This window comes from Bubalus bubalis, chromosome 12 (genome assembly GCF_019923935.1).
Source record: "Bubalus bubalis isolate 160015118507 breed Murrah chromosome 12, NDDB_SH_1, whole genome shotgun sequence".
In the NCBI taxonomy this organism is placed as follows: Eukaryota; Metazoa; Chordata; class Mammalia; order Artiodactyla; family Bovidae; genus Bubalus; species Bubalus bubalis.
In genome coordinates, this window is record NC_059168.1 from 55,562,561 (window position 1) to 55,578,814 (window position 16,254).

Below are 16,254 nucleotides of genomic sequence, written 5' to 3' on the forward strand. Positions count from 1 at the left end.
AAACTGCCAAAGTCGTTGTATATAAAACTCCATTATCATAGTGGTATTTTTCTCCCTCTAGAGGTGAGAGGGTGAAACTATTTTTCATTTCTGCCTAATTTTTGTCACTTAGATATCTTCTTGTCAGCATTCCATCCCACATTCTTTTTACTTTTCCAAAACACATTTATTTAAGGATGCCTGGGAGTCAGGCATAACACTGGAATTTCAGTTCAGTTCAGTTCAGTTCAGTTGCTCAGTGGTGTCTGACTCTTTGTGACCCCATGGTCAGGAATTTGGGATCTGCTAAAACCAAAGATAAAGATATTTCATGAATGTCTCAAAAAAGGTGCAGAGTGACTGGTGGATTTCTAGTTTCTCCATCTTTTTATTTAGCTTTTTATTTTATATTGGAGTATAGCCAATTAAAAATGTTTGAACAGTTTCAGGTAAACAGCAGAGCAACTGAGCCATACATATACATGCATCTTTTTCCCCAAACTCCCTCCCATCCAGGCTGCCACATATCATTGAGCAGAGTTGCATGGCCTATACAGTAGGTCCTTGGTGATTATCCATTTTAAATATAGCAGTGTGTACATGTCCATTCCAAACTCCCTAATTATCCCTTCCCCTCATTATTTCCCTGACTGGTAACCATAAGTTCATTCTCTGTTGAGTCTGTTTCTGTGTTGTATGTAAGTTCACTTGTATAATTTCTTTTTATATTCTGCATATAAGGGATATCATATGATATGAAATTTCTCCATCTTTGACATCAAGAAGCAAAATCTCAATCTGAGATGGGATAGCTATAATGGGCCTCTCTTGACCACAGGTATAGTTCAGACCTACTTGTGCCTTTCCTGTGTTAATGGCAATCTGTAGTATCATCTGAGAGCAGAGCATTTGCCATTAAATTCTTTGTGTTCAGTGTCAGATGGCCGACAAGCTTGTGGGAACTCTGCTCAGAAGAAATACCCTTCTTTTGTGATGAAGAACATCCGAGATTTGGAAGTTAAACAATATCGTCCTGATTTCGTCCCCAAACAAACAGGTTTCTATGTTAAAAGCCAAAGCAACCCAAACATTTAATTTGATGACAAAGAGGGGACTGAAGAAAAATTATAGAAAAACTGACCCACTGGTGGAGGAGTTCAGATGTCTCATAAGCCCTATAGGCACCTTTAGACAAAGGATTAAATCTTTAATGAGGCCTTGAAAAGAACAGTGAACTTCTGTCACCAAGAGGGAAATCCATGGCCTCAAGACATACCAGCATTATTACATATGGTTTCCAACGTGGTCTGGTACCTGATTACAAAATGAAGAGAATCCTAAGAAGAAAATAAAATGTAGGGAACAAAAAAAAAAAAAAAAAAAGAATCAAAGTAAAGTACAACAAATAATATTAGTAGTGATGTCAAACATGACAGGAGGCCCAAACAAAATGAAGGTGGGCCACAATTATTATTAAAAATGAGAGATAAATGAAAGTTGGGATTGACATACACACTACTATATTTAAAATAGAGAATCAACAAGTACCTATTGCATAGCACAGTAGGTAAATATTCTTCAAAAATTTAAGGAAAAAGAATTTGAAAAAGAATAGATACATGTATATGTGTAATCAAATCACTCTGCTATACACCCAAAACTAACACAACATTGTTACTCAACAGCTCAACTATACTCCAATATAAAATAAAAATAATTTTAAAAAGTGAAAGTGAAGTCGCTCAGTAGTGTCTGACTCTTTGCGACCCCATGGACTGTAGCCTAACACGCTCCTCCGTTCATGGGATTTTCCAGGCAAGAGTACTGGAGTGGGGTGCCATTTCCTTCTCCAGAGGATCTTCCCGACCCAGGGATCAAAACCAGGTCTCCCGCATTGTAGGCAGACACTTTACCATCTGAATAAAAAAAAGACTATACCAAAAACGCAGAGATAATCAGTGTGGCTCTTAAATGCATAGATGCATACCATATACAGAAGACATATCTAAATCACAAAAAGACTGAAAGGAAAGAAAATATGTACCACTTGGAAGATTAGATACAATTCTTACCTAGGTAGGTATTAAGAGTTAATATAACCTAGTAATTAAGATAGAATGTACTGACTTGGAGATTGTCCAAAAAACCAGGGCAGAACATGGGAAGTCACTGTGGACAGAGGGTTTATGGCAGGTGAGCTTGAAAACAGACTACAGATGCTACTGGGACAACTGGTCATCTAACCACACTATGAAAAACACCATTAGATTCCTACCTGACCCATCGATTAAAAACATTTTCCAGACAAATGATAGATCTGAATATAAAATGAAAAAAATTATACTAAAAAGAAAACATTGGAGAATATTTTTCTGTCTTTAAGATTAGAATTCTTAAATAAGATGCCCTCTGCTAAAAAAGAAATTCACAAAATGCAAGTTAAAACAATGATAAATTATAGTGGTGTCAAAAGGCCCCATTAAATGAAAAAAATAACAGAAAACATTTAAACTTTATGCAACTAACAAAGGGATATTATCTTGAAATTACAATGAAGCCCACATACTAATAAGAAAAAGACAAATGATCTAAAAGAAAAAAGGCAAAAATATATAAACAGGAAAGTTAAAAAGCAAAATAATAATGAAATATGTACTTCTATTTATGGAGCTACTGAGTATTGGAGTATTCTTCACTTATTTATGATTTTCATTCAGCTGTTGGGCTGTCTAGGGACACTAGTACAGGTAGGGATTTCCACATGGCAGCTATTCAGACCTCAGTAACCACTCCTGATTAGAGGCAGTGACGACATTAGTTTACTAAAGCATCATTTAAATAATCTATTCAAACATTTTCCACTTACATTTATCAAATGAATTTATAAAATGTTATTTATATTAAAGTATCAGATAAAAACGACACAATATCACCTTCTTAAACGTAAGGGCTGAATTAAACATAGACTCTCCCATTTTTAGAACAGCAAATGTATTCAGTTCTGAGTGACTACATGAAGCAAAGCTGTCATAAACACATGCAGAGTGCCAACTTATTAAACTGGTACCATCTTAAAATACTACTTACCTTTATATACCTGACCTAATTGGATTTCAAAATCATGGGGGGGAAAGTGTTATGCTAAAGCACCAAAGTAATTAATATTGCAAATTAAATTTTAGACTATCTACAAAAAATTATTTAGAAAGGATGAAGGTAATTCTTCTACTAATCAAAAATATTACATAATTTTTTACAATTTTTTTCAAGCTTGAAATAATTTGTAATAGTTTTCCTAAAGCTTGAAAAGACAAACATAACCAGTACCTTGATATATCATTGCAAAATAACCTTATATAACATTTCTAAATGAAAGCTATGTCTTTCCATATTTTCACAAAACTCGGCTAAATAAAGACATCTTATCTAAATTCCTAACTACATTTTGATGTCATTAAATATCATTTAATAGAGTACTGGAAATTTTTATTTAAAAACAAATTAGTGAAATTAAACTAAAAATGCAACATTGCTTCAAAGAATGAAGACAGCATTAAACATTCTGAAAGTACCTAGGGGTGTTAAACAACAATCCTGCAATGGAGTCAAATTATAAGAACTTACAGGTGACCATACTATCTTAATGCTATGTAAAACACATGCCTTAAGCATGTGAACTATGGTTCTCATAGGAATATTTGATATGCACTGAGATCAAAAGGAAAACAATGAACTCAAAGAAACCTTAAAATGTAAAACCAACATGAAGAACTTGACTACAAACTGGCATACTCATATTCTCAAATGAGTAAACTTAAGTAAAATAAAGTTAAAGTGGAAGTCATGTTTCATGTTTTTAGTAGACACTTTTTCCTAAATGATGCATAAAAAATAACTTCATATAAGAAAACAAGGGAATCTCTGACCTTCTCCATTTATGAATGACTCTAATTTATTTTAATACCATGTTTAAATTCATAAGGCTTTTAATTTAGACTCTATAAATAACTGACCCACATATTTTAGGACAGGCTCAATGCCTAGTAAAGCTGTAGCTTCAAGAATAAGAGAAAAGCAAACACTAAAAATGAATGATATCATCTATCAATGAGCATGCACATCCCATAAATTTAATCTCAGATATACTAATACCTGGTCTTATGAACAACACATAAATATATGAGCCTTGACTAACAAAATGATGAAATTCTTGCTCTAGGCTCTTCAGATGGAATTAAACTAAAATAGAACGTATACCCTTTTTAAAGTAATATGGGTGCTTTTTTGTTTGCTAACTAATATAAATCACAGATATTTTTAGCATGTTTAGTTTTAAAAATTTTATACACCTGTGTAACTACCACCTAAAATAAGACAGTAAAAAAATAGAGAAAATGTTCATCTCCCATACAATCCCCTTTACTTCCTTCTATTTAATTCTACTCCTCCCAAACCCAGATAAATGTGGTTGATTTTTTTAACAAAGCAAATAGAACTATGTATCTAGATATCCCAATCAGCAATTTTACTGAATTGAAATCACCATTACTAACAAATTTTTAATCTCATTTATACGTGTTTTCAGAACCTGAATAGTGACAAACTCTCATCTTTTAAATGTTTGATTATTGAGAAAAAAATTCCCAAAGTCATTCATAAATAAGTCCTTAAAAAAAAAAAAAAGATAATTACAGAGAAGAAAAAAGAGGTAACATAGTCCAGACACCCAAGTGCAAGCACTGAGCTAACCATTTTAGACCAATGCTCACAAGCGCTGTTCATAGCAACCTGAAGAGACAGTTATGATTATCCTTATTCTGGAAATGAAGAAGCTGAGATTCAACAACATGAGGCAATTTAGCCAGGATTCCTCATTTGTAGACCCAGGATTCAAGTTCAGATCTTTTCCTCCAAAACTACACTCCAGGGAGACACTATGCAGTGGTTAACACTGTTTGGAGTGAATAGCGAAGCCTCAGGATTTCCTTTCATTCTCTCCAGGCTCTCAGCACACTTACCCACTGTGTGGTGATGGGAGGCAAGCCAGGCAGCAGCAGAAGTCTAAGCAGATCGACGATGCCGGTCCTGGGAAAAGTCAGACTGACTTGAAGCAGTTCATGAAAAATGGACATCTGGGAGCAAACCAGAGCAGCAGAGCCATCTTCCTGGAGCTGACTGGATCATCCACAGGCAGTGCTCTAAGAAGCACGGGTGAGGAATTCCACCCCACTCTCTCCAGTCACATGACCAAAGGTATGACGGTGCTTGTAGGATTTCAAGCGATGCTTCATATTCCTTGGGGAAATGACTCAAACCAGCTTAACAGAGACAAGATGATGACTGTTGACAACCTCAGTCACCCATGGCAGCCCAGAGAATGACGACAATGCCAGGTTTTTGTTTTGTTTTTCCAATAGTTTTCTGCTATGAGGGCACAGTAGGCAGATGGAGGCACATGACAGGCATGGTAATTTCAACTGAGTGAATCAGTAAAACTATTTCCTTGAGAACAGATAAACTCAAAGAGCTAAGGGCTTTCCACCATAAGAAGATATTTTGCTTTGCAGAATACCTAACAAAATATTTCTAAGTATAACACTGAAACTTACTATGTTCCTTTCAAAATGTCTGATGTAGATAATCAAAGATCAAAATGGAAATGTTGGTTATTTCATGCTTCCTTCCAGAATATGACATCAGTGCTTCCTTATTTCCTCAAGAGAATCTGACCAGATGGTATGGAAGGTAGATCACCAAATCCTTACAGAATCTCTGAGCGTTTCTGAAACGTGATTATCAATATCCAGGTTTTCAGCAATGTCATCATAATTCTCTTCTTAAATGAGAGAGACCTGCTTGAGGAGAAAGTGTAAACAGTGAGCACCAGAGCTTATTTCTTAGAACTTGAAGGGGATCTTCCCTACTTAAAGGACATCCAAAAATTCCTGACTGGATGTTGCTGTTAACAATGCCAGAACCAGCTGCAGAAGCTCATACACCAGTGTCTCATAGTACTATCAACATGGAAACACCTGCCTTATTTTCTGATACGTGCCAGGTACTACTGTTCATGACAACTTTAAGCACCAAATGCTACTGTGATGCACAAAAGACTTTCAATTCTAGTATTAATATCTTTTCACATTTTTAATGGCTTTCTGTTTCATTTCTCAAGACAAGTGTTTAAAACAAGAAGTAGAAAAATCTTGGTTCTGTGCTTAACTTCTTGGAAACAGTCCTTCATCTGCAGACTTTGGTTTATCACTGAAATCTGTTGCACAACCCAGTGCCAGTATCTGCAAAGTGCAGGCTTAGATCAGTTTCACTGTAGCTATGATGAGTTAAGTGGTAATTTCCTCAGTTCAGTTCAGTCATTCAGTCGTATTAGACTTTGCAACCCCATGGACTGCAGCACACCAGGCCTCCCTGCCCATCACCAACTCCCAGAGCTTGCTCAAACTCATATCCATCGAGAGGTGATGCCATCCAACCATCTCATCCTCTGTTGTCCCCTTCTCCTCCTGCCTTCAATCTTTCCCAGAAGCAGTCTTTTCAAATGAGTCAGCTCTTTGCATCAGGTGGACAAAGTATTGGAGTTTCAGCTTCAGCATCAATCCTTCCAATGAATATTCAGGATTGATTTCCTTTAGGATTGACTGGTTTGATCTCCTTGCAGTCCAAGGGACTCTCAAGAGTCTTCTCCAGCACCACAGTTCAAAAGCATCGATTCTTTGGCACTCAGTTTTCTTTATGGTCCAATTCTCACATCCATATGTGACTACTGGAAAACCCATAGCTTTCAGAATACGGACCTTTGTTGGCAAAGTAATGTCTTTGCTAGGTAATTTCCTAGCAGACCTCAAACTAAATTTCAATGTTTCCACTTCTCTGTTGGTGCTAACTCTTGGCATCCTTACATATTAACTTTGTAGGTACGAGTTAAGGACAAGCAACACAAGAAAGATTAAGTTATCTTTCTTCTGCCTTACATCTGTTACCTATCTTTATGGTGGCCTCCTACTTTGAAAGGGGTATTGCAAAAAAGATTAATGTAAGGAATGGCTTTCCATAAGTTTACATAATGTATCCTTTATGTTTTTAAAATCACTTTTACACCCAACACTCATCTTGTTTTTAAATTCAGTGGTTTCTGAAGACAATGTTCTTAAGGTTTTAATGTTTACACAGTGATTTCTGGTGTGATGCTAATGAAGAGTTTGCAAGTGGTACCAAAAAGCAAAAGCTACATGAATGCCATACATAATGTTCTGATCAAAAGGAGAGAGTGAAAAAGAATTTGCCTTTCTCCTATTTAATTATCATGTAGTTAATATGCCATATGAAGAACATTCTGGCCATAACAGCCACTAAAACCTAAAAGCAACTCCATAATAGAACTGGCTAAATAAATAAATACTTTCCATAAATATTTTTAGAAATAGAAAATTAAATGTCACTATATTTTAATAGGCTTCCCTGGTGGCTCAAGTGGTAAAGCATCTGTCTGCAATGAAGGAAATCCAGGTTCAATCTCTGGGTTGGGAAGATCCCCTGGAGAAGGAAATGGCAGCCCACTCCAACACTCTTGCTAAATTTCTTAGCATCAGAGACTTCTACAGTGTTAAGAGACATAAGGTAAAATATATTGACCTGGTAATCTTTTAAATAAGGAAACTAAAACAGAGAACAATAAGGAGTCAAAATTGGATATAAAACCCATGCTCCTACTCCAAGTGTGAGTTCCTCTACAAGTTTTCTGGGAAATCTCATCTACAGTTTTCAAGTTAACTTTAGTCTCAATGCTTTCCTCAAAAGTAATCAAATACAGAGGTTTGGTATGAAAACAGATCAAAGCAGACATGTTTGGGTTAGAAGCTGCTGGGGAACTGCAAGTTCCAGTCTATTCTCTTTCCATCCCCAGTCATATTTTCAGGCGTCCCTAAGATTTGGTGGAATACAGTTAGAAAGCCATATGTTCTACATCATATCAACTCATAAAATAAACCTGGAAAATTCTCAAGTTTTAAAATGTGAAAATGAATTAAAACATCAATACAAAAGAGAGATTGCAGTTCAATATAACAATATGAGAACTGTGCCAAGCTAGTTCATAAGTAAGCACCAAATGAATGAGGATGAATATGAGTACCCTTAGGAGTTCAGAAAAGAAAACACCACAGTGTTCTGGCCATGGTGTGGAGTGAGTTATGCAAGAGAGGACTCCCTTTGAGGTAGGAGGTAGATGGGACCCTGAATTGAACAACTGGAGTTTATCAAGTGGAGTAAATTGTAGCTCTGTCATCCCTAGACACTTCAAGGACAAAGTTAATGGCAGAAGCTAAGCTCTACTGGAATAAAGAGATAAGACAATCACGTCAATCACTCCTGAGGTCAAGGAAACCTCCCTGACTGAATATGCACAAGAAGATTCCTTGGGGGTCAGCAAGGGAGGGGGATGCCACCCCATAATAGGTGGTATCAACTTCCCATAGGCCTTCACACTGGAATCCATCTTGGAAAAAAGATGTGCACACATATTGGTGGTGGTGGTGGTTTAGTAGCTGAGTCGTGTCCGACTCTTGCGAACCTGTGGACTGTAGCCTGCCAGGCTCCTCTGTCCACGGGATTCTCCAGGCGGGAATACTGGAGTGGGTTGCCATTTCCTTCTCCAGAGGATCTTCCCGACTCAGGAATCGAACCTGGGTTTCCTGCATTGCAGGCAGATTCTTTACCAACTGAATTATGAGGGAAACCCCACACATATATTGATGAGGGCCCTAAGATAGGTCAGTTGTGAGAGAAGAAGTGAGATAACTGACCAGGGGGAACAAAGACCCAAAAAGACCCTATATAAATGGTTTAACTGCCTCTTTATTGAGCTCCTCCTCAACAAAGAGTTCACCTACACCCTTTCCCTCTGGGTGTGTATTCCTGTTTCACTTCTGTCTAAATAAACTGTGTCTCTGCACGCTCCTCCACAAGTTATGTTGTGCTAATAATAATAAACTTTGTACCTGATTTTATAGTTTTTGCCTGCTTGAAATATTTTTGTTTTCAATGGGGGCAAGAACCAGGGCAGCTCTGCTTACAGCATCTAGCCCCTGGTGGTCTAGTGGCCAGGATTCCTGGTTTTCCTGCAGGTTTCCCAGATTCACTTCCTAGGCAGGGAACTAAGATCCTGCTTTAACACCACTCACTGCTGTCTCTCCAAGGTCAGCTTGGGTCTTAAAATATAGTTAATACTTAAATAAGAGAAGGGTAGTAGTGAACAAGGAAATATTAAGAAAAACAACATCAGCAATAGCACTGGAACAAGAACAATATAATTTCAGCAGGAGAGAGTAAGCATACCAACTAAGCTCAAAATAGAGGCTGGGAAAACTGAAAAAGGTGAAGTTAAACCCTGAAACATATGTTGAGTTAGATTATTTCAAGTTAATGAGTTCTGACTTTATCCTGCAGGCTACAGGGAAATACTGAAGGTTTCTGAATCAAGGTAGCAATGTGATCAAAGTGTTTTAGGAGTTTTATTGAAACAGTGGTATGAAGATATTCTAGGAAAGATAAAAACTAGAGGAGAAAGATCAGTTAGGAGGTTGTGTGAAGACATCCAGGCATGATAACGATCAAACCAGGTTAAAAGCTAAAGGAATATATATATAATAATTTATATATAAATTATTATATTATATTCCTGGAGAAGGAAATGACAACCACTCAACTATTCTTGCCTGGGAAATCCCATAAAAAGAGGAGCCTAGCAGGTTATTGTCCATGGGGTCCCAAGAGTCAGACAAGAGGGAGTGACTAAGCCATCACCATATATATATATACATATATATGTGTGCAGATATATATGTATACACACACACACACATATATATATATATATATGAAAGAAGGAAGATTTAAAAGGACTTCCAAAGTAACCTGTCATTCTAGATATTAGAAAAACACACTGGATATTTTCCAGAAGTCTCATAAAGGGTATGCATATTTCAGACGATAATTGAACTACATGAACTCTAAGGTTCCTATCCAATTCTGAAATTAAAAATTTAAGTAACAGACTGAATATGCTGATAAGGTGGCATGGATAGTGGCCAAAAATTAAGTTTAAACTTGGGTGACTACATGAATGATGGATATCATTTCTAAGGTGAGATATCAATTCTAAAAAAGAAATAGAAAGTAGGCCTGATTTCTTTTAAAATGCTGAAATAATTTAAGCCAAAAAAACCTCAAGTAGCATATTGTAGCACATAATCCTCTAGATTCAAGTGCTTCTAATGATTTAATGACCCACATTTTCCCAGGTTATACACATCAAGGAGATAGCTCAGAAGAAAGTGAACTGGGTTGTTATCAGTACTGATATAAAGTAGAGCAAAATCATTAAACGTTCGGTCTTTTCAACCAGCCACATAGGCACTCAACAGTAGGAAAATTACCCTGAGTATGAGTGAGAACAGCACACATACTTTATAGTTTGGCTCTTTCATATTTATATTTTTTTCATTAGTTCATTGGTCTCCTGAGGGCAGCATTATACTGTTCCATTTTCTTTGTAACTGTGCGCAGCACTTAATCTACATGTTCTATGCAAAAAGAAGAGTGACTAATTCATCTTCAATTTTAGTTCACTATTATCTCTAGATCTCTTTTCACTTATTAAACTTACAGTGAGTCATTCTCATTTTCTACATTCATAGCTTATTATTATTCTGCAGGGTACTTCCCTGAATGTGCCCCCAATGAAATTTACTATCAAATTTTCCCATCTCTTTTTCAATTTATAAAAGTGCCTTGAATTCTACATTTAGCCTGAAGTATTCCCAGTGTGATCTACAAGTACCATCATACTTTCTATGCTGACAGGTTACAATCAGCAAATTTCACCATCAGGTTCTTAATTACTTTATCTGAATTAGATCATACAATTTCTATACAGTTATTCATGAGAAATTCTTTTCCGTGTTTACCGCAGCTTCAGCAACAGTATCTCACTTTATATCCCAGAAATACATAAAGGAAAATTATTCCTGGGATCTATTTAAACACCAGGGATTGTGATAGTAAGTCCTTACAGAACACAATTTAGGAGATGCTAAAGCTGAAACTCCAGTACTTTGGCCACCTCATGCAAAGAGTTGACTCATTGGAAAAGACTCTGATGCTGGGAGGGATTGGGGGCAGAAGGAGAAGGGGACGACAGAGGATGAGATGGCTGGATGGCATCCCTGACTCGATGGACATGAGTCTGAGTGAACTCCAGGAGTTGGTGATGGACAGGGAGGCCTGGCGTGCTGCGATTCATGAGATCGCAAAGAGTCGGACACAACTGAGCGACTGAACTGAACTGAGGTCCATAAAGATGCTTGAGTTCCAAAAAATTGATGCTTTCGAATTGTGGTGCTGGTAAAGACTCTTGAGAGTCCCTTGGACTGCAAGGAGATCAAACCAGTCAATCCTAATGGAAATCAACCCTGAATATTCAATGGAAGGACAGATGCTGAAGCTGAGGCTCCAATACTTTGGCCACCTGATGTGAACAGTCGATTCAATGGAAAAGACCCTGATCCTGGGAAAGATTGAAGGCAAAAGGAGAAGGGGTGGCAGAGGATGAGATGGATAGATAGCATCACCAACTCAATGAACATGAGTCTGAGCAAACTCTGGGACATAGTGAAGGACAGGGAAGCCTGGTGTGCTGCAGTCCATGAAGTCCCAAAGAGTTGGACATGATTGAGTAAATGAACAATAGCAACAAAGTTATCTCAAAAGAAAGAAACCTCATACTAGGGGAATAAACCACTAAACTGATCAACTTCAGAGAGTGCTGGACCTATGTTCTTGAAAACCTTTCAAGAAATAATAGACTGGGAGAGGTAACTATCTGCTCTGGGTTAATTAGATATCCATCTGTCATAATTCAAAACCATATACCAGGACTTTCCTGGTGGTCCAGTGGCTAAGACTCTGTGCTTCCAATGCAAGGGGCCAAGGTTTGATCCCTGGTCAGGGAACTAGATGCCACATGCCACAACTTAGAGTTTGGGTGCCACAACTAAGACCTGGTAGAACCAAATAAATAAATATTTTTAAAATAAATAAGAATAAATGACACATTTTCTTATATAATTCTAGCTCATTGAAAATTCCTGAAGAATAAAATCTGCAGAATACCAATGAAGAGTAGAGCAATTCCACCTTTCTTTAGATATCAGGAGCAAATGATAGCTGTAAAAACCCTGAAGTTCTGTCCTTAATTATAAATGGCAAAATCATTGACACATGTGAATTTAAACTTATCCATCAGTTCAAAGTCCTGGTTTAAAACATTTACAAATCAAGATATAGAATAAAAATCTCTAAGTATTATAAAGTAATGCTGTTATAATGTGAGAATTGTACATAATGATTCCAATTTACTGGGTTCAAGAGCACATTACTGCAATTTAACCAGTCATTATAAACCATGGCCTCATTTTTAGTTCAGCTGTGTTAATTTAGAAAGTAATAAAATGGGTTTTTAGAATTTATGGCCTGGTTTTCTCCACAATAAATATCAATACATTCAATTCCAAAAGAGCTTTGGCGTGAGAAGTAATTATAATGTTTTATTTGTACCTTAATAGATTTTCTAAAAGTCTCAGTCTACATATGTTGCCTAAGCCTAACTGACATTAAATTTGTATTTGCGCCAGTAGTCATTAAATAGGAACATGGTGTTTCCAATGCAGACACAACCATTAAGTAAGTGACTTTGGTGATTATATTGGTGACAATGGTATCAAGTTCTCCATTAATTCTTGGATGGTTTAATGTTCTAAGACATACCAGATTCCTGGAAACACATATGGGATAGGACATTAAAAATTAGGTAGAAAATAATGCAGTGAAGAACAAAAGAAATGCACTTAGAATTCCTTTATAAATCATTCAGAGCTTCTCAAGACAAAGAATCAAGTTCAAATCTTTAGTATACCATGCCTTCAGGACCTGAGCCCTCTTCACATTTACTGTATCCTACCTTCTCAATTCCCAGTACTAAACCCTCTACTAATCCCCTACTGAAACATTTCCCCTACATTTACTTGCATTCATGCCCCATGACTCTCCTGGCAGCCTCCTGAAGATTCCTCCACTCAGCTTAAAAGGACTCTAACCATAACCACTCCCTGAGAATATAGCTACTCCCAGAAGGGCTCCCATAATGCCCTGTACAGATACCTGTCACCATACCTAATGCAACCAAGGCAACATTTACTGTTTGCTTTATCCTCTAGATGGTGAAAATAGCTCTAATTTTGCTTTTTTGTATAATTCCCAATACATAGTTCGTAGGTCTTTTAAATAAATGTATGATTAAGTAATTTATAAAATTAGAAATGTCAATATATCATAGTTACATATATAATGGGTTCAACATTTACTAAATAAATGAAACAAATATTTACCTAGCAATTATGATGTCAGACATTATACTATACTATATACTTCACTATACTATCGTGAAGAAAAGATACAAAGAAGAATACACAAAAACATAACTATGAAGACATTCACATTTATCAGATAAAAATGTATCTACCTCCTATATGTAAATGGTATAAGAAGCACTACATGATGTCCGAAAAAAGGTCTCGTGTCTTTCCCAGGTCAGTGTCTTTAATGCCTACCTTCTTCCCCGCCAAGTCTGCAGACAGGCTAAGAACAGTCCAGTTTTCTCTGGTTCAGTGCTTCTTTTTTCAGGTGCCATCTCTCTCCTCTGTTTCAAACCATTTGTTCTGATCTGATTGGAGCCTCTAGTTTGTACCGCTCCTCAAAGCCTAACCATCTGGGGTTGATGAGTCATTGCCTGATTTTGGCTTCTTCCCAGGATGCTGTATTGTAAAACAACACTTCCCCCGGCTCCCCTTTCTGTGGCCTCTCCATAAACAATGGCCACCTGACCTCAGACTGCAATTCCAAGGAATTCATCCAACATCTCTGCCTATACTTGACTGGAAAAGGGGTACTGGTTGAGCCAGTAAAGAAGATTTAACTTAACTCTGACTAGGAGGAAAAGTGAAGGCTATACAAGGGCAACAACATTTAAATCAGTCCTTACCTCTTAGTGCAGGTGGAGAAAATAATAGGCAGAAAGCAGAGGTGCCTTCCTGCTTGAATAATGGTATAAAATATAAAACTGAAAGGCCTGTGCAGGTGAAGTCAAGCAGACTCGCCTGCTTTAGTCACACTCAATCACACACCCAGTAAATGTGGAAACATTAAAATGTTGTAAAATACCTAGGAGGGCCAGATTAAGGTTTATAAGAAATTCAGGAAAAATTTCATCTTTTAGAGCAAAGAGATGAAATCCATTTGGCAAAGAGAATATGTTACAAATGATAACACCTTAAGAAAAAAGGAACAGCGCGACTTCATGAAATTGGCCTTATGCAATCTCAAGGCTATTTACTTGTCAAGGCACCTTAGTCAAATAAATTTCCTTCTTCCAACTCAGCTTTCTCATCTATAAAATAAGTTATTTTTTTGTAAATTATAATTTAAAATTATAATTTTTGAATGTGTTATGCCTTTTCTACATGTTTATCCAAACTTTTTTTAGTATTTTCATTTAAATTCTTGTTAATATTGAGTATTTACCATTTTATTATGTGTTTCATTGATTAAAGCAAATAATATGTTACTTCTGTTCTTAATATATCATTTTAGTAAGAATTTTAAGTAGAGGAGGTATTCTAACGGCAAGATATTAAAGTAGGGTTTATTTTCCAAATACCACACAACTTAAAAGCATTTCATTGTATCACATTGGACAGGTATGAATTGTACAGAGATTACCATACTAAAGAGAAGAAAATAAGACTAGGATTGAATTTCTGTTTTCCTTAAGTTTTCCAGTTAATATTTTCTCATCATATTATGCAAAATATCATATTTTCTTTCATCCATATAATCATTAACTATCTCACATGACTGTCTGCCTATGTGCACAGCCAACATTAAGAAAGTGAAATGAAAAAAATCAGTTAAGTGTGTCAGCATTTCATGTTTAGGGTCTCTGCATATCAAGATACAATTTCAATATGCAGTAGATTTAGCTTTGCTGAAAATAAAAGTAGAGAACCACTTTGTTTGGCAACACTATGAAAACTTCTACTTTTCTCTTAATGAATGAAATTATTCTTCAAGGAAAAGAATGTTTTCCTGAGAGAAGTAGACATTTGGACCTGAATACTGAAAAGATGGCTCTTCATTTACCTGTTTTTCTTCTCCCCCTTGCTACATGGGAAAGGTCTTTTAAAGGGTGGAAACAGTCAGAAGGCACAACCTGTTATTAGATGATCAGGAATTAATTTTGCGGTGATTTTTTTTTTAATGAACTACTTTGAAAGCTGGTGATAAGCATTTATTTACTGGGTAAGTTTGAAGACCACACTCAAACAATAAGACCCCAATAAATGCTGTTTCAATAATTGTCAAATAGATTTATCCCCCTTGCTTTCTCTTTATCATCGTGTTCTATTTCCCACAGGGTCTTCCCAGGTGACACGAGGGGTAAAGAACCTGCCAGACAACGCAAAAGATAAAAGAGATGCAAATTCAATCCCTGGGTCAGGAAAATCCCCTGGAGGAGGGCATGGCAATCCACTCTATTCTTGCCTGGAGAATCCCATGAACAGAGGAGCCTGGCAGGCTACGGTCTATAGGGTCTCAAAGAGTTGGACACAACTGAAGTGACTTAGCACACACGCACACACGGTTAGACACAAAACACTCTGATATGCTCTTCTTATGGCACATCATGTGCCTAGTTCTTTGTCTACTTCTGTGGATGCTACTCATTTTGTCTTCCTGGGCTCTATTTATGGAATAACTGCCAATTCTCAGGATTCAACCCACAGTCCCCTATTCTCTTTGTGATTTTTTTCCTGGAAATTCTCCCGAACTATGGCTTCAACAGCCACTTATGTCTTGATAAACCCTATTATCCTCAGCACATATCTGTCTCCTGAGTTCTAGATTCCTATCTCTAATAACCTACTGGGTATTTCTTCTTGACAGCCTTCAGGTGCTTCACATGAAACAAACTGCTAGTTGAATTCATTTTATTTTAGAAAAAATATTTGCTTCTCTTCACACATGATTCCACCAATTGCACAAAAAGAAACCCGAGGATGTTCCTGGACTCTACCTTTCCCCACTAATTACATCTCTCAACCACACAGTCCCATAGATTCTACCTCCTTAATATCGCTTAAAGTA

The 16,254-nt window shown here is 36.8% G+C and overlaps 1 protein-coding gene across 5 annotated transcripts in view; it reads right to left on the reverse strand.

The window, feature by feature from the left end:
- CTNNA2 (catenin alpha 2) overlaps positions 1-16,254 on the reverse strand; it is a 1,366,752-nt gene that overhangs the window by 1,280,466 nt on the left and 70,032 nt on the right. Inside the window, exon 1 of one of the 5 annotated variants that reach the window (XM_025262324.3) lies at positions 4,998-5,746. The exons of the other annotated variants lie outside the window; for them this stretch is intronic. The gene's annotated coding sequence lies outside the window, so the exon portion shown is untranslated. Of the gene's footprint in view, positions 1-4,997; positions 5,747-16,254 lie in introns of those variants that run through there. 5 annotated transcript variants of the gene reach the window in all.